The 19,666-nt window shown below is 45.7% G+C and overlaps 1 protein-coding gene across 1 annotated transcript in view; it reads left to right on the forward strand.

Annotated features, from left to right (window-relative positions):
* RYR3 (ryanodine receptor 3) overlaps window positions 1–19,666 on the forward strand; it is a 625,867-nt gene that overhangs the window by 569,526 nt on the left and 36,675 nt on the right. The window lies entirely within an intron of this gene.

A 19,666-nucleotide genomic window follows, 5' to 3' on the forward strand; every position in this document is an offset into this window, starting at 1 on the left:
ATCTCAAAGATTTAATAGCAGATTCTATTTTGAGATCTGATATTACTAAAGATCTGTTTACCTAGCAGATACCATATCAGGGAATGTATTTTTCCTTTCCTCTTTGTATTTTTCTGTGGTTTGATTTGTTATGTCTAAATTTATAGCAATGCTTAATTTATAACTCTAAGGCTTTTGTAAGTCTCTCCTCTCAGCCTCTTCCCTAAGAAATTTGACAAATGAATCACTTGGGGAAACATTTTGGCTTTTGCGCCTCTCTTTTTGTTATATTCTTCTTCTTTCCTTTTTAATTCATATAATAAATTGGTACTTTTCCCCCTCTTCATCAGACAAAATTAGTATATAACAAGAGAAGTAAACCGGGAGTAAAAAAGTATTATCAGAATATCTAAGTGGATCTGACTTTTCTGTCCAGTTCGTAAATAATAGCAAAGAGTGTAGGATTCACACAGTGATCCATAGAAGTCTCATTTGCTATTCTGTGCATGAATTATACAAATGTAGGCAAGAGAGAGGGGAAAAAAACAAAGCATTGTAACAACGTTGAGCAGCACTCAGTTCAGAAGGTCACTTGGGTTTTCTTTCCCCGCCGTTGTTCAAGGTGTTGAATTGGTTAGAAGAGATAGATATGAGGCACTTTAAAAATATTGAGATTTCAAATTACCATTTGCATGTTAATGCAACCAAACTGATTATTCTTCAGTGTATTAGACTGAACACAGAATAATGCTTAATCTGAAGAGAATGATAGAGCCCTTACTGATAATCACTTTTCATAGACAGTGCACCTAGGGTACATCACAAATCAAATAGATTTTTACATGTGTGTTCTCCAGTGGTCCATCTCACGCAGATGTACTTTTCTGTGGCAAACTGATACATCAGAGCTATATATAGTGTGACAAAGTTCCTCCTCTATCTTGGTGGGTCCTGCGCTTATTGGCGAATTTTCTTGCCTCAAAGATTCACCATGTGGGTTGGGGAACAGCCCAGAGACCTTCCCCTCTGGGAGAATCCACAGTCCAGGTCAATTGGGAGGTTTGGGGGGAACCCGGGCCTGCCCTCTACTCCGGGTTCCAGCCCAGGGCCCTGTGGACTGCAGCTGTCTATAGTGCCTCCTGTAACAGCTGCATGACAGCTACAACTCCCCGACCTCCTCCAAACACCTTCCTTATTCTCACCACAGGACCTTCCTCCTGGTGTCTGATAACGCTTGTGCTCCTCAGTCCTCCAGCAGCACACCCTCTCACTCTCAGCTCCGTGCGCCTCTTGCTCCCAGCTCCTCACACTCCCACCACAAACTGAAGTGAGCTCCTTTTTAAAACCCAGGTGCCCTGATTAGCCTGCCTTAATTGATTCTAGCAGTTTCTTCTTAATTGGCTAATTAGCCTGCCTGCATTAACTGGTTCTAGCACGTTCCTGATTACTCTAGTGCAGCCCCTGCTCTGGTCACTCAGGGAACAGAAAACTACTCATCCAGTGACCAGTATATTTGCCCTCTACCAGACTCCTGTACCCCACTGGTCTGGGTCTGTCACATATCCCTCCCCCCTGCTCAACGCCAAGGGGTTGGGCAGCTTGGGACGCCAGACAGTGCACACGTGACAAGCCATCGGCGTTGCCATGATGGCTCCCTGCTCTGTGTTGCACACGGAACTGGAAAGGTTGGAGGGATAAGAACCATCTGGTCACCCTTGTGTTCTTCTCCTTGTTCCGCTGCATCCATGGAAGAGGGGCATGGTCGGTCACGAGGACAAATCTGCGCCCGAGCAGGTAGTAGCGCAATGTTTCCATGGCCCATTTTACAGCGAGGCATTCTCTCTCCACCACTGCATATTTTTGTTCCCTTGGAAGGAGTTTCCGACTGAGGTATAGAATTGGGTGTTCCTCCTCCCCGACCATTTATGATAGAACGGCCCCCAACCCTACTTCTGATGCATCCGTCTGCAGGATAAACTCCTTGGTGAAATCAGGGGCTATCAGTACGGGGTTATTGCAGAGGGCAGTCCGTAGGTCTGTGAATGCTTCCTCTGCTGTGTCAGACCATCTCACCAGATCAGGTCCACGGGCTTTCACTAGGTCTGTCGGGGGCTTGCCCTTGTGGCAAAGTGGGGGATAAATCGTCGGTAATACCCCACCACACCTAGGAATGCCCGGACTTGTTTCTTGCGACTTGGTCGGGGCCAATTTTGGATGGCCTCTAACTTGTTCACTTGGGGTTTTACCAGACCTTTTTCCACAATGTAGCCAAGATATTTGGCCTCTGTAAACCCTAAAGCGCCCTTGGCAGGGTTTGCTGTAAGGCCAGCTCGCCTGAAGGTATCGAGGACTGCCTCCACCTTCTCCAGGTGGGTTTCCCAGGCTGGGGTATGAATGACCACATCGTCCAAGTAGGCAGCAACATAACTGTTATGCGGGCGTAATAGCTTGTCCATGAGGCGCTGGAAGGTAGCTGGGGCCCCATGTAGTCCAAAAGGGAGGACAGTATATTGAAAAAGACCCTCTGGTGTAGAGAACGCAGTCTTTTCCTTTGCGTCTTCCGCAAGGGGAATCTGCCAGTACCCCTTTGTCAAGTCTAGGGTAGTCAAGTACCGGGCATTACCCAGACGGTCCACTAGCTCATCTATGCGAGGTATGGGGTACGCGTCGAACTGGGATACTTCGTTTAATCACCGGAAGTCGTTGCAAAATCTTGTGGTGCCATCAGGTTTGGGCACCAGCACGATTGGGCTGGACCACTGACACTGGGATTCTTCGATGATCCCCAACTCCAGCATTTTTTTTACTTCTGCTTTTATTTCCTCCCTTTTTGCCGCTGGCACCCGATAGGGCCTCATTGTTACTCTGGCCCCAGGGTTCGTGACGATGTGGTGATATGTCTCGGTTGTTCGACCCGGTTTTGTCGAGAACACATCTTGGTTCCGGAAGATCATCTCAGACACCTCATTCTTCTGGTCTGGTGTTAAATCGGGAGACACTCTCACCTGTTTGGAAGGCTTGTTTTCCTGGGTTAGGTCTTTTTGGACTGTTGTGCATGCCTCTTGTGCATGCCAGGGTTTCAGAAGGTTAACGTGATAAATCTGTTCTTGTTTTCTGCGTCCTGGCTGCCGCACCTTGTAGGTTACTTCCCCCACGGGTTCAACCACCTCATAGGGCCCCGGCCATTGGGCCAGAAGCTTGCTTTCTGCCGTGGGTACCAACACCATAACCCGATCCCCTGGTTGGAACTGTCGCACTTTTGCCTGGCGATTGTAATTGTTTCGCTGGGCCTCCTGTGCTTTCTCCAAATGTTCCCGTACAATAGGGGTAACCTGGGCTATCCGGTCTCGCATCTGCATTACATGCTCTATTATATTTCTCCCCTCATTGGGTTCCTCTTCCCAGATCTCTTTGGCGATATATAGTATGCCACGGGGGTGACGCCCATATAATAACTCGAAGGGGGAAAACCCAGTTGAGGCCTGTGGTACCTCCTGGCTAGCGAACATAAGGTAGGGTAGTAGGGTGTCCCAATCCTTCCCATCCCGACTTACCACCTTCCTTATCATAGCCTTGAGGGTTCGGTTAAACCTTTCTACCAACCCATCAGTCTGTGGATGGTAGACCGAAGTTCTCAGGGTATGTATATGGAGCAGCATACAGAGGTCCTTCATTAGCTTCGACATAAATGGGGTTCCTTGGTCGGTTAATATCTCCTTTGGTAGTCCCATTCGGGCAAAGATCCCCACCAGCTCTTTGGCTATAGTTTTAGAGGCCGTGTTCCGCAGGGGGACGGTTTCTGGGTAGCGAGTAGCATAGTCCAAAACAACAAGTATATATTGGTGGCCCCGAGCCGTCTTCTCCAGGGGTCCCACTAGGTCCATGGCTATTCGCTCGAAGGGGACCTCTATGATGGGGAGGGGTACTAAAGGTGCCCTCAAGTGGGGACGGGGACTGTGCAGCTGACACTCCGGGCAGGAGGCACAGTACCTCCGCACTTCTTCATGTACTCCGGGCCAGAAGAACCATCGTAGGACTCGTGCCAGGGTCTTCTCTACCCCCAAATGCCCCCCAAAAAGATGACTATGAGCAAGACTTAATACAGCGTTCTGGTGTTTTTGAGGTACTAGGATCTGCTGTACCTTCTGCCCCTGTACTGGTGCAACCCGGTATAAGAGATCCTTCTTCATTATGAAGTAGGGCCCTGGTCCCTGGGTTTTTCCTTCCACAGGGACCCCATCTATTTCAGTCACCTCCTTCCTAATGTTGTCATACCTTGGGTCTTCTGCCTGGTCCCGTCCAAAATTTCCTCTCCCGGGGCTAATCTGCCCAAGATCTAGGGGCCCAGTCTCTGTTGCCTCTACTGGTTCAGAAGCATTAGGGTGGGGGTCAGACTCAGGTGCTTCTCCCTCCTGCATGGCCTCCTTTTCAGCTGTGCGGGTCCGCCTATCTACAAGAGCGACCCTCTGGCTTTGGGTCAGTATTCGGGTTCCCAAGGCCTTAGCTGCCCTTCTTTCCCTTTTTGTCTTTCTACCCTGTCTGGGAGTGGAGAACAAATCTGGGGATATTTCAGAGAAGATTGGGGGTTGACAGTCTGCTGTGGATGCCTCATCAATTTTAGGGTCCCCATCTTTCTCCAATCCCCCTACTGGGAGTAAGTTTCCAAACCCTGGGAAGTCCCTCCCTATGAGCACCGGGTATGGGAGTTTAGGGACTACACCTGCTGCTACCTCAGTAGTGTTCCCTTGGATCTCGATTTTTACTGAGTTGGTGGGGTAGTAACTAACTGTCCTATGGACACATGTTATCCCCGTACGTTTAGCCTGCAGCAGCTGACTACGCTTCACGAGCTTACCTGAGATAAGCGTGATAGCACTCCCTGAATCAACCAGTGCCGTGGTCCCTACCCCATTTAGTTTCACTGGTCTGGTATACATATGTGGGGTTAGTGAGACCCCCACAAGGTGGATTAGGGAGCATGGATCTGCCCAGTTCCCCAGGTTACACTGCATAGGCTCCTCAGCATTGGGACACTGTGCAGCTATGTGTCCCCACTCCTCGCAGGCATAACATCTGTATGGAGCCCTAGGCGTTCCCCGGTCTCTTGGTTTGGGCAGTCTAACATCACAATCCTCTTCTTCCTCAGTGCTTTGACTCTTTGTGGCCTCTGATGGGCCTTCAGCCTCTCTCTTTTTCCACCTGGGCCCTCCTGGTGGCCCAGTCACCCGAACTTTAGGGCTTGGTGCTGCTAGTTTAACCCGGGATGCCTCTTCCTTAACTGGTCGGGTCAGCTCCCTTGCTGTCCTTCGCCTCTCTACCAGGGCGACAACCTCCTCATAGGTGGAGGGTTCGTTCTGGCTTACCCAGGCACGAAGGTCTGGTGGTAGTCCCCTCATGTATCAGTCGATGACCAGAACCGCTAGTATCTCTTCCGGACTCCGGGACTCTGTTTGCAACCACTTTCGTGTGAGATGGATGAGGTCATACAATTGGGACCGCGGGGTTTTGTCTTCCTGGTACCTCCAACCGTGATACTGCTGGGCCCGCACTGCTGTCGTTACCCCAAATCTGGCCAGGATCTCTGCTTTCAGCTGTGGGTAGTCTGCCGCAGCCTCTTCAGGCAGATCATGGTAGGCCTTCTGGGCCTCCCCACACAGGAATGGGGCAAGGATGCCAGACCACTGATCTCGAGGCCAGGCCTCCCATAGGGCTGTCCTCTCAAAGGCCAGAAGGTATGCCTCTACATCATCCTCCCATGTCATTTTCTGCAGCCAATGGCTGGCCCGTATGAGCCGCATCCCATCATGGCCGCGATTCAGCTCTATAAGGGACTTTACCTGGTTTACCAGTTCCCGCAACATAGCTCGGTCTTGAGCAGCCTGGTCCATCAGCAGGCGATTAGTCTCTTGCTGCAGCCGCACTGCCTCCTGTTGGGCGGCTGCCTGGACACGGGTAGCCTCCTGCTGGGCCGCCGTAGCTTGTATCAGTGCCCGCACTACATCATCCATTGTGGTGAAAAAAAATAAACCCTCTCCCTTTTTTTTTTGTTTTTTGTTTAAATCACCCTCCTTCCGCCGCGCTGTGCACCCCAAGATCCCATTTCTGACACCAGTGTGACAAAGTTCCTCCTCTATCTTGGTGGGTCCTGCGCTTATTGGTGGATTTTCTTGCCTCAAAGATTCACCATGTGGGTTGGGGAACAGCCCAGAGACTTTCCCCTCTGGGAGAATCCACAGTCCAGGTCAATTGGGAGGTTTGGGGGGAACCCGGGCCCACCCTCTACTCCGGGTTCCAGCCCAGGGCCCTGTGGACTGCAGCTGTCTATAGTGCCTCCTGTAACAGCTGTATGACAGCTACAACTCCCTGGGCTACTTCCCCATGGCCTCCTCCAAACACCTTCCTTATTCTCACCACAGGACCTTCCTCCTGGTGTCTGATAACGCTTGTGCTCCTCAGTCCTCCAGCAGCACACCCTCTCACTCTCAGCTCCTTGCGTCTCTTGCTCCCAGCTCCTCACACTCCCACCACAAACTGAAGTGAGCTCCTTTTTAAAACCCAGGTGCCCTGATTAGCCTGCCTTAATTGATTCTAGCAGCTTCTTCTTAATTGGCTCCAGGTGTCCTAATTAGCCTGCCTGCATTAACTGGTTCTAGCAGGTTCCTGATTACTCTAGTGCAGCCCCTGCTCTGGTCACTCAGGGAACAGAAAACTACTCATCCAGTGACCAGTATATTTGCCCTCTACCAGACTCCTGTACCCCACTGGTCTGGGTCTGTCACAATAGGTACACCATTACAGTGTGTTTTAATTTTTCATCAAATAAAACATGTAGAAAATTGTACATTATAATTACATATTACTTATGCTGTTACGCCATTGCTGTACAATGAGTAAGCTGTGCCTAACATAGTCCCTGCTCTCAAAGGACTTAAAGGCACAAAAGGCTATAGAACTGTAAAATACAATAGAGAATAAGCATTGAGTGGTTTGTAGTGTTTATAATTGAAATGATTCACTGAATAGGTTGGTTCTCCTTTGAGTGATTATCCCATACTCATTCCCCTGTAGGTGTATGTGGGCCCAATGCACTCAAGTCGATGACTTTTATCAGCAGCACGTGCACCCTGACTATCCTCAGCATGGAGCTGATGGCATAAAGGGATGTGGCTGCCACATCCCTCTCAGTTCCTTCTTACCTCCCATGGCAATAGCTGGAACTCCCTATCACGCTTGAGATTTGGTTCTCTTCTCTTAGCCAGCGTGTAAAAAAGAGAAATTCTCTTATCTGCATATAGTTATAGTTAGATAGTTAACTGATTCTTTGAGGCTGGAGGTCAGAATGCAAAAATTGCTAGAATTTAACAAGGTGCCACATGCAGGGCTGTGATCCCTGTAAGCGATAGGCACAAAATAGCCTAATCTGTTTAGGCAAGGGACATGTGAGGGATGAATGTCCCATTTGTACCTCCTTTCTGATGAAGATGAAAAAGTGAAGGGACTTCTGCCTTAAGGTACAGCTACCTGAAAAGGCAATGTGTCTTTCTTCAGTGCCCGACCCTAACCACGGGAGGATGAAGAGCTCATTCATGAGTAGTACCCCTCCAGCTGCCTCAGCTCCTAAGCCCATACTGGGTGAGAAATGGTTGTTCATCTTTGTCTCCCATGGCCTCCGTGAAGTGTTTGAAATCATCTTTGTCCTCTGAGACTGACAGACCATCAAAATCTCATTATTCATCCCACGAAAAGGGGCAAAGATTTTAAAAAATAAAATAAAGTCCTCTGGTGCTGAATTGAGGTCTCATCACAAACACCGAATGACACCAGCACCATCTGAGGTAACACCATTGACTCTAGCTCCAGTGGGGCCATCGAGACTAGCGCCGCCTTCTCCATCAGAGAGATCAACACCATTGACACCACAGTCGTTCTTTATGGCAAAAGATCTATTGTGTCTCCTGCCTGACTATCCTTTCATAGTTTCAACCACATCAGCATCGTCAGCATCTTTTATCACCACAGCACCGAAAGGGTCATCTACATCATTGATGCAGCCTACAACATAGGCAGTGCCAACACCATCAATGGTGACTCACCCAACCCACTTTTCCCATCCTTTTTCAGGGACCCATCTCATCAGGCTGTTTTGCTTCAAGAAATACAGTCTCTTTTACAATTGGGAGCAATAAAAGAAGTTGTGACATACCAAAGGCACAATCCAGAATAATAAGTAGCTGTGTCATGCCTTCCCTCTAACCTGGGGTGCCCTTTACAATGCTTTGCTGCTATAGCCTCCAGTCAGGACTGCTGTCTGTGTGTGTGCTGCAGACAGCCAGTCACACCTTGGCTCTTACCAGCTTTGGTTATATTGCAGAGTGACCCCAACACACTCCCAGTCCTAGATTTCCCCCCAGAAATGTATGTCCTGCCCAGACCTCTCCTGGACAATACAAGCTTATATAAAGGCTGTCATTTTATTGATAGAAATGTTATGCACACATCTTGTTACCCCAAATGGAGTTTCCCAGACACTTTGATTTAAACAAACTGGATTAGCTAAAACAAAAAACTATAAAGACAGCGATTTTAAATACAAGTAATGAGGCAAAGACATCAGAAATGGTTAAAAGAAAAATAAAGATAAAATGCAACTATTGCCTAACTTAACAAACTATGTTAAATTCAATGCAAAGTTTCTCATCACATGCTCTCAGCAGTCTTACTGACCAAACTTCTTAGGCCAGGATCCCTTCTTCAGTTCAATGGCTACTTCATTTGTCCCGTCTGGTGCAGTGAATCAATGGGCAGAGAGGGGAAAGAGAGAGAAGGGGTGGGGGTGGGGGGGAAGATACCTTATTTTTATAGTGTCTGTCCCCACCTCCCTCCCTGGAAAACATTTCCAGCTGAGATTCTGGAGACAAAAAGTCTATAGAGAAGGATATTCCCTGCTGCTTTTCCTCTCCTGTTTGAGGTTTCTTTGTCTACAGTTTAGTGCTTAAATGCAAATTAGGCAGAGCACACATTACTTGGTTTGAGTCAGACCTTTTTGCCAACTTCTGCTGTAGTTTGGAATGTGTGTTAATTACATTATATAGGGAAATCTTATAATTTCACATACAGTGTTGCCACACATTTTATCAGGATACTATTAACCAGCAAATTATAAGTTTTCAGATGATCCCTCACAAGGCACACTTTGTACAAAGATTATTACAACAGTGTGTAGGGTGTGGACACAGAGGAAAGGCTGTTATTCCCACTACTGATGCCCAGAAAGAGAGGTGTATTTCATTGTGTTCTGGACTTAAGAAAGCTGAACACATTTGTCAAGAAAATCAAGTTCATGATGGTCACCCTTGTGTCTGTTATCCCTTATGGATTGGTATGCTGTTGTTGATTTGCAGGACACTTACTTTCACATGGAAATATATCCTGGCCACAGAAAGTATCTTTGATTCATGGTAGGCAACATGTACTATACGTACTCTGTGCACCAGCCTGACCAAGGCAGTATTTGTACACAGACCTATATCAGTTCTCCATTTGATCACCCATAGCTGTACCTCTGGTTGAAGATCTCTTGTCATAGAATCAAGGCAAGTCACTGAACCCCAACATACAATCTCTCTGCCTCATGGTGTGGATAATCTCTTGTTGAGCAATAAGAAGAGAGTCTGCTTCCAAGATGTACAGGCCATTTTGGTGATCAGCAGAAAGGATTCCCCCAAAGCTATTTGTGCAGTAAAATGAAAAAGGTTTTCAGTCTGGACTGAACCTCACCAGTTAACACCAATTAACACCGAGATTAGACACATACTAAACTACCTGCTGCATCTGAAATCTTCAGATCGTTCTCCCAGTTCAATAAGTGTCCATTTATCATTCATTTCTGTGATACATCCACCAGTGGATGGGTATTCTATCTTTTTGTGTCCCTTCATATCCAGATTTTTAAAGGGACTTACTCATGCTCACCTGTGTCCAATCCTTCACCTTCATGGGACATGAATTGAGTGTTGTCCCATTTAATGGGTCCCCCCTTTGAACCTTTGGCAACAACATCCTTGCCATTGTTGTCAGTGAAAACAGCATTTTTTGTAGCAGCTACCTCTGTGAGGAGGGTGTGAGATCTTCCGGTACTTCTAGTTGACTCTCTTTCTCACAGTATTTCACAAAGACAAGCTCTCTTAGGCTACACCCTAAGTTTATGACTAAGGTTGTCTCCACATTCTATCTCAATCAGATTATACATCACCCAGTGTTCTTGCTAAAACCTCATTCTACCAAGGCCAAATAAAAACTTCATATCTTGGCTGTTTAGAGAGCTCTGGCATTGTACCTGGAAATCTTTCAAATCATCTCCCAGGCTTTTTGTAGCCTATGCTGATAGGATTAAAGGGCAACCTGTAACAGCCCATCATATATCACACTGGATTTCTGACTGTATCAAGCTTTCCAAGCAAAGTCTCTCCTCCACCCATTCCACTAGAGCTAATTCCACTTCGTCAGTCTTCATGAGGAATGTACCTGTAGTTGATATTTGTGAGGCAGCAACACGTTCATCCACACATACCTTTTCCACACACTACACTATTACTCAAGTGTCCAGAGACAATGCCAGCTTCAGCAAGTCAGTGTTGCAGACTCTCTTCAAGTAATCCAAAATCTCACCACCTGTAGGGTTACTGCTGGTGAGTAACCTACAATGGAATGTGTATGTGCACAGTCAAACGAGAAGAAACAGTTACTTACGGTATAGTAACTGTTGTTCTGCAAGATGTGTTGTGCGCATATACATTCCACGGCCCTCACGCCTTCATCTCTACTTTGGGTATTAGTTTTGTGGTAGTGCGAAGGAACTGAGAGGGAGGTGGCAGCCACACCTTTATACCTTGGCTCCTGGCACAAGGTAACCGGGGCACAAATGCCTACTTCTGACAAAAGTCTCAGACCCAGGTGCAATGGGCACGCAAACACCTACAGTAGAATGTATAAGTGCACAACACATCTCAAAGAACAACAGTTGCCATACAGGTAAGTAATTGTTGTAGAGTGTTCTGACAGAAGAGACAGAGGGCATTCAATGAACATTGATTGGAATAACGAGGAGTCCTTGTGGCACCTTTGAGACTAACAAATTTATTTGGGCATAAGCTTTCGTGGGCTAGAACCCACTTCATCAGATACATGGAGTGGAAAATACAGGAGCAGGTATAAATATATGAAAGGATGGGGGTTGCTTTACCAAGTGTGAGGTCAGTCTAATGAGATAAATCAATTAACAGGTGTTGTTCCATATATAAGGGGCAATGTGACAAGGAAATTTGATGGATTTTAGAACTTTCCAAACTGGGATCACTTCTACCTAATTAACACTTTTCTTGTAAAGCAAACTTTAGCTTGGAGGCTATTTTTCTGAGTTCCCTCTGTAAGAGGTTTTAGTAGCATGTTTTTGAGTGGCCCAGCTATAAAGTTAGATCTCCTTCCTTTCCCTGTTACTGCATTGTATATTAAAGACTGTTGCACAAGGCTAGAGAAGAACAACAATGTACCCAATTCTTTACAAGTCTAAAACAATGGTTGGCTGTATATTTACAGGCATAAATAAGTATTTTAAAAAATGGACTTTCAAAAGTAATTACCAATATGTATGAAAGAAACAATATTTTGTCAATGAGAAGAAGTCAAAAGAGCTACCTTATCCAGTCATAAACAAATATCTGTCGGTAACTAGACTCCCTTATTATGAGATACTTAGCAGAGCTCTCTTTAGGAACTGGTGGTCTGTTACCTCTATTGTCTACTCTGAACTTACAGCCTTTGCTGCCTACCTATCTTTGGGCTGGGATAATGCTTTTCCACCTTTAGAGTTTATCTACACTTGAAGCTAGAGGTTTACATCCCAGCTCGAGGAGATACACCTGCACTAACTCGATCAGAGCAAGCATGCTAAAAATAGAGTGTAGCCACGGCAGCATGAGCAGCAGGAGGGGCTAGTACCCCAGTCTGATCCCAGCCAAGATACTAGATACATGCCCATGGTGACTAGCCCCTCCTGTTGCTCACATCAACACAGCTCTACTGTACAGTTAGCACACTAGATCAATCAGAGCTAGAGCAGGTATGTGTGCTCAAGCTGGAATTTATGCTTCCAGATAGAAGTTGTAGGCCTACCAGATTCAGCTGTTCAACCCTTAACACACACATTAGCAACCTCCTCTACCCAAAGTATTTTCCAGCCTTGGACTAACTTCATAAGTTACATATCCCATCCAAAAGATACATTCAATGTCAGTGTGCCTTAGTAGTAGCTAAACAAACATGCCATGGCATCTGCTAGTGTTGACCTAATAAAGAATTTCCTTATTACAGTAGTTGAATTCTTCTATTTGTGCATAAGTTTGCCAGTGTATGGTGTCTTTTCATAGTATGTATTTTCTTCAATTATCTTTAAAATGCTGCTTTTCTTTTGCATTGAACAACATGACTAGCTTTTTCATTAAAAGTTAAGTACGCTAGTTTTGTTCTCTTGCATCAAGAAGCATGATTTCCTGAAGCTCATCTCTAATGCAAAATTATGTTAGTATTTTAGGAATAATGTCTGAATTATTAGCAGCCTTTTAATGCTTTATTTTCCTAAGGCCAAATCCTATGAGTTTTCCACATATTGTGATGACACGGATAGATAAAAAGTTAGAATTAAAAAATTACTTGAAAATATTCTTCTGGAATCCTGCCAATCTGTTTTATAGATTCATAGATTCATAGATTCTAGGACTGGAAGGGACCTCGAGAGGTCATCGAGTCCAGTCCCCTGCCCGCATGGCAGGACCAAATACTGTCTAGACCATCCCTGATAGACATTTATCTAACCTACTCTTAAATATCTCCAGAGATGGAGATTCCACAACCTCCCTAGGCAATTTATTCCAGTGTTTAACCACCCTGACAGTTAGGAACTTTTTCCTAATGTCCAACCTAGACCTCCCTTGCTGCAGTTTAAGCCCATTGCTTCTTGTTCTATCCTCAGAGGCTAAGGTGAACAAGTTTTCTCCCTCCTCCTTATGACACCCTTTTAGATACCTGAAAACTGCTATCATGTCCCCTCTCAGTCTTCTCTTTTCCAAACTAAACAAACCCAATTCTTTCAGCCTTCCTTCATAGGTCATGTTCTCAAGACCTTTAATCATTCTTGTTGCTCTTCTCTGGACCCTTTCCAATTTCTCCACATCTTTCTTGAAATGCGGTGCCCAGAACTGGACACAATACTCCAGCTGAGGCCTAACCAGAGCAGAGTAGAGCGGAAGAATGACTTCTCGTGTCTTGCTCACAACACACCTGTTAATACATCCCAGAATCATGTTTGCTTTTTTTGCAACAGCATCACACTGTTGACTCATATTTAGCTTGTGGTCCACTATAACCCCTAGATCCCTTTCTGCCGTACTCCTTCCTAGACAGTCTCTTCCCATTCTGTATGTGTGAAACTGATTTTTTCTTCCTAAGTGGAGCACTTTGCATTTGTCTTTGTTAAACTTCATCCTGTTTAACTCAGACCATTTCTCCAATTTGTCCAGATCATTTTGAATTATGACCCTGTCCTCCAAAGCAGTTGCAATCCCTCCCAGTTTGGTATCATCCGCAAACTTAATAAGCGTACTTTCTATGCCAATATCTAAGTCGTTAATGAAGATATTGAACAGAGCCGGTCCCAAAACAGACCCCTGCGGAACCCCACTCGTTATGCCTTTCCAGCAGGATTGGGAACCATTAATATCAACTCTCTGAGTACGGTTATCCAGCCAGTTATGCACCCACCTTATAGTAGCCCCATCTAAATTGTATTTGCCTAGTTTGTCGATAAGAATATCATGCGAGACCGTATCAAATGCCTTACTAAAGTCTAGGTATACCACATCCACAGCTTCTCCCTTATCCACAAGACTCGTTATCCTATCGAAGAAAGCTATCAGATTGGTTTGACATGATTTGTTCTTTACAAATCCATGCTGGCTGTTCCCTATCACCTTACCACCTTCCAAGTGTTTGCAGATGATTTCCTTAATTACTTGCTCCATTATCTTCCCTGGCACAGAAGTTAAACTAACTGGTCTGTAGTTTCCTGGGTTGTTTTTATTTCCCTTTTTATAGATGGGCACTATATTTGCCCTTTTCCAGTCTTCTGGAATCTCTCCCGTCTCCCATGATTTTCCAAAGATAATAGCTAGAGGCTCAGATACCTCCTCTATTAGCTCCCTGAGTATTCTAGGATGCATTTCATCAGGCCCTGGTGACTTGCAGGCATCTAACTTTTCTAAGTGATTTTTAACTTGTTCTTTTTTTATTTTATCTGCTAAACCTACCCCCTTCCCATTAGCATTCACTATGTTAGGCATTCCTTCAGACTTCTCGGTGAAGACCGAAACAAAGAAGTCATTAAGCATCTCTGCCATTTCCAAGTTTCCTGTTACTGTTTCTCCCTCTTCACTAAGCAGTGGGCCTACCCTGTCTTTGGTCTTCCTCTTGCTTCTAATGTATTGATAAAAAGTCTTCTTGTTCCCCTTTATTCCCGTAGCTAGTTTGAGCTCATTTTGTGCCTTTGCCTTTCTAATCTTGCCCCTGCATTCCTGTGTTGTTTGCCTATATTCATCCTTTGTAATCTGTCCTAGTTTCCATTTTTTGTATGACTCCTTTTTATTTTTTAGATCATGCAAGATCTCGTGGTTAAGCCAAGGTGGTCTTTTGCCACATTTTCTATCTTTCCTAACCAGCGGAATAGCTTGCTTTTGGGCCCTTAATAGTGTCCCTTTGAAAAACTGCCAACTCTCCTCAGTTGTTTTTCCCCTCAGTCTTGATTCCCATGGGACCTTACCTATCAGCTCTCTGAGCTTACCAAAATCCGCCTTCCTGAAATCCATTGTCTCTATTTTGCTGTTCTCCCTTCTACCCTTCCTTAGAATTGCAAACTCTATGATTTCATGATCACTTTCACCCAAGCTGCCTTCTACTTTCAAATTCTCAACGAGTTCCTCCCTATTTGTTAAAATCAAGTCTAGAACAGCTTCCCCCCAGTAGCTTTTTCAACCTTCTGAAATAAAAAGTTGTCTGCAATGCAGTCCAAGAATTTGTTGGATAGTCTGTGCCCCGCTGTGTTATTTTCCCAACATATATCCGGATAGTTGAAGTCCCCCATCACCACCAAATCTTGGGCTTTGGATGATTTTGTTAGTTGTTTAAAAAAAGCCTCATCCACCTCTTCCACCTGGTTAGGTGGCCTGTAGTAGACTCCTAGCATGACATCACCCTTGTTTTTTACCCCTTTTAGCCTAACCCAGAGACTCTCAACACTTCCATCTCCTATGTCCATCTCTACCTCAGTCCAAGTGTGTACATTTTTAATATATAAGGCAACACCTCCTCCCTTTTTCCCCTGTCTATCCTTCCTGAGCAAGCTGTATCCATCCACACCAACATTCCAATCATGTGTATTATCCCACCAAGTTTCAGTGATGCCAACAATGTCATAGTTGTATTTATTTATTAGCACTTCCAGTTCTTCCTGCTTATTACCCATACTTCTCCCATTTGTATATAGGCATCTAAGATACTGGTTTGATCTTTCCTCCCAGTTTTGTCCTGACCCTCCTTTCTCTCTGCCAATATAGCCCACACTCCCTCTCGTTTCCGACCCATCTCCCAGGTCTCCATGTTCCCCACTTACCTGCGGGCTTTGCTCACCTGTCCCCGTCGAACCTAGTTTAAAGCCCTCCTCACTAGGTTAGCCAGTCTGTGTCCAAATAGGGTCTTTCTCCTCCTCGAAAGGTGAACGCCATCTCTGCCTAGCAGTCCTTCCTCAAATAGCATCCCGTGGTCTAGGAAGCCAAAGCCCTCCTGGCGACACCATCTTCGCAGCCAGGCATTCACCTCCATGATGCATCTGTCTCTGCCCGGGCCCCTACCTTTGACAGGAAGAATCGAAGAGAATACCACCTGCGCTCCAAACTCCTTCACCCGTACTCCCAGAGCCCTGTAGTCACTCTTGATCCTCTCAGTGTCACACCGCGCAGTATCATTTGTGCCCGCATGGGGTAGTAGTCAGAGGGCTGGATAATCCTCGACAATGCCTCCGTAACGTCTCGGATACGGGCTCCCGGCAGGCAGCATACCTCCCGAGATGAAATGTCAGGGCAACAGATGGGCGCCTCCGTCCCCCTCAGCAGAAAGTCTCTGACCACCACTACCCTACGTTTCCTATTCGCAGTGGTGGCAGCAGACCTCCCAGCCTTAGGGGTACGAGGCTTCTCCTCCTTTACTGTAGGGGGTGATGCCTTCTTTCCTGTATCAAGAAGAGCATAACGGTTACCTATTACCACAGCGGGAGGGTTCGGAGCAGGGGTGGAGCACTGCCTGCTGCCAGAAGTAACCAGCTGCCAGTGTCCACCCTGAGCCATCTCCTCCTCCACCAGTGGTGTATCAGCAGTCCTGTGTACTGGGACAGCTACCTCAGCTGTCTCCACATGGACACTGTCCAGGAACTGCTCGCGGATTCGGATGCTTCTCAACCTAGCCACCTCCTCCTGTAGCTCTCCCACCTGCTGCCTGAGAGATTCCACCAGCAGGCACCTTTCACATTGGATGGTCCCCCCAGCCTGGATATCAGTAAGTGGAAATTGCAAGTTACAGTCTCTGCAAAACCACACCAGGATCTGGGTAGAAGCATCCATGCTCAGGCGCTCTGTCTGGCTACAGGCGCAGGTGGAGGAGACAGAAGCAGTGCTGGCACAGGTGTTGCGGGTCTTCCTAACCATCGTAAGCCTCCCTCTGTCAAACTCCCGTCTGCAGCCCCCTGTCCGCCCAAAAGGGTGCTGTATTGCTCCTCCTTCACCTGGAGAACTCCCTTGCGAAACTCCCTGTTAGCAGCCCCTGTTCGCAAAAGCGAACATTTCTTACATCCAGAATGGTCTTTCATTTTGTCAGTAGATAATTGCACATTAGAAAATGTAATGAGAGTCAACAAGCTGAATAATACTCTGTGATGACAGCTTTGATTAATATACAGTTATTAAAACACAGAAGCAACATATTTTTGATGTATGATTCTAGGAAAATGTTTGCAACAATAGAATTCAATTTGCAGGTTAAGCTTCTACTTGTGAAATAATTAACTTTGTTTTTTCCAGTTACAAACCGGTTTTGTGTAGGAGTTGAATTCATCAGTTCCCTACAGCAAAGTGGTGGTGTTATTTTCTGATTATTTTCTGTAACGGGTATTATAGCCCAGAATTGGCAGTAGTGCTGTTGTTTTGATCTTCAAGGAAAAATACTACTATGTGAAATGTATTAATTCTTGCTATTAATATTTGTTTTAAAATTTTAAGCTTAATGATATTTGTTTCTCTGGATTAATAGATTTGCAGAGCTGTGAGAAACAACAACATAAGTGCAGTTCTAGAAGAGTGCAAAGTATTTAAAAACATCACTTTTGAGGCTCAGTCCACAATAGCGCAAACACTAGGTTTCTTTTCATCCCTCAATTTGGCAGGCAGGGTGATGACCATCTAGTGTTTTCCTGCTCTTTAGGGCTCCCTCTTCTGCTTCTCCAGCTTGACTCCTGCCTCACTCAGAGCAACATGCAGGTAGGCAACCTCCACAGCTATATGTGGCTGCCATTTAGGTCTTGAGCAGAAAAGCCTATAATAAAAGGGAAAGAGAGAGGATTGAAACACCTCAACTATGTCTCATGGATTAATGCTTTCTCATGGATGGCATAAATGTTTTTTCTGCTTTCACTGTGAAAAATGTTCACTACCTAGTAGAATGAGACAGCAACTGAAGGGATTTCTGGGCCTGTGTCAGACAAAACCAGCCTGCCCAGCCTTCCTATAGGGAGGAAGGAAGATATCCTGCAGGGGCTGAGACACTCTCTCTCAAGCAGCTGTGGAGTGAGGGACTGGCTGAGATGGTTGGTCTCTGGGGCTGTGACAGACAGAACCAGTTCACGCAGTTCATGCACAGGGAAAAGAGGCTCTCCTTGAGGCAGCCTCAAACTCTTGAGGAAAAGGAACTTTAAGACTTCCATGAAATACAGGATCTTATTGAGCCAGGTCTCCTTAACTGTATGGCATGCTAGTTATACTAATCCAAGATTCTCCCAGGAGAGTTGTCCATAGCAGTTTTCCAGCAGCTACAAGAACTGGAGAATCTCCACTGTGGAACTGTTCATAAGGAAATTCAATGCTAAGTGCTTCCTTTTTTGGCAATGGTTGTCTGGATCCAGCAATGCTAGTGCAGGATGCATTTGTCATTTCATTGAACTTCTCATTGTTACATGTTTCCTCCCCTCCAACTCCTATGGAGAGTCCTAAAGAAAACTGCTAATCATGGGATTCCTTTAATCCTAATTGTCCTGGCCAAGGCTATCTTAGCATATGGAACTGATGATACTCTCGGAAGGGATAAGAATCCTTCTGCCCATATGCCATGACCTTCATCAGGAGTATTGCCCTTAGGTCCAGGTGCCCTAATTTCCTGTACAATGAGACTTAGAACTGATTCCACTTCAGCTGTGCCACCTCCTAGGTCAGAGAAAGGAAGTGGTAGTGGACAAGCTTTGCAAAGGTGCTTTCTACATTCTCACTAGGCACTACGGGCCAAATGTGCAGGTATCTACAGACCCATCCTTTGACTTCAGAGAGCTGAGAGCAGGGCTTAGATGAGCAACTGTCCTTTAGAAAGGAGTAGTTGAAAGGTTAGGCAACCCCCTCCCCCTTCTAGTTCAGTTCCAACTCTTATTCTCATGCCCCATGGTGTGTTTCATATGGTGCTACTAAACAGAAATCATTGTCTGCACTATCTCATGTCAAATCACAGAAAGGTAAATTATATTCCCATCTACAGGCTAATCCTATGAGGGCTTTCCAAGACCAGGCATCAACAAAAGTCTTTCCTCCTTAGGAAGGTAGATCAGGCTAACAGATTTGTCAGATCAAAAGGAGTCAAACTGAAGATTCAAGAGGAGGAAACCCAACAGAGAGAGAAATTCTGGATAGTGATTGGTCATCATGCCAGTAAGTGAGTGAGAAGGAGGAACCTAGAGTCTGAACTGGCTCTGACAAGCCACAGATAATTTGTCCTTGTCAAACAGACGCCACTGATGTTGGTTACTTACTATCTCATTTTACAAAGAAAACTCATTTCCAAGTTTAATGTTGTGCCTGAAACATGCCAGATTGACATCTCTATAAAATACATTAAGAGATTGAAATATATTATGCATTCACAGAACCGGTACAGCAATGATAGTGTCAATGCAAGCTTGCCCACACTGTCTTACCAAATTACCTCAATGCTGTGCTGGGAGGGAGCATCTTGGCTTCATTGAAACTGCCAACAAGAAGGCCAATCAGACTATGTCTATACTTTCAGTGATGTGTAGAGTACATACACTGCACAACTCCTAGCCTGGGTTTAAATAGCACTATGGACAGTGAAGCACTGCTTAGATGAGTAAAGACACACCAGAACCTTAGGGTATATACCCTGCACAGCTCTCTACAAGCCCAAGCAGTGCCTCACAAATCTACACTGCTACCTTTAGCAGTGTAGTGTCCTGGTGCCTCCCTGCTGCCAGAGCCTTTCCCCACCACAGTGACAAACTGTGGCTGTGGGGGCAGGCTCTGGCAGGGGGAGG

This window comes from Emys orbicularis, chromosome 4 (genome assembly GCF_028017835.1).
Source record: "Emys orbicularis isolate rEmyOrb1 chromosome 4, rEmyOrb1.hap1, whole genome shotgun sequence".
Taxonomy (NCBI): Eukaryota; Metazoa; Chordata; order Testudines; family Emydidae; genus Emys; species Emys orbicularis.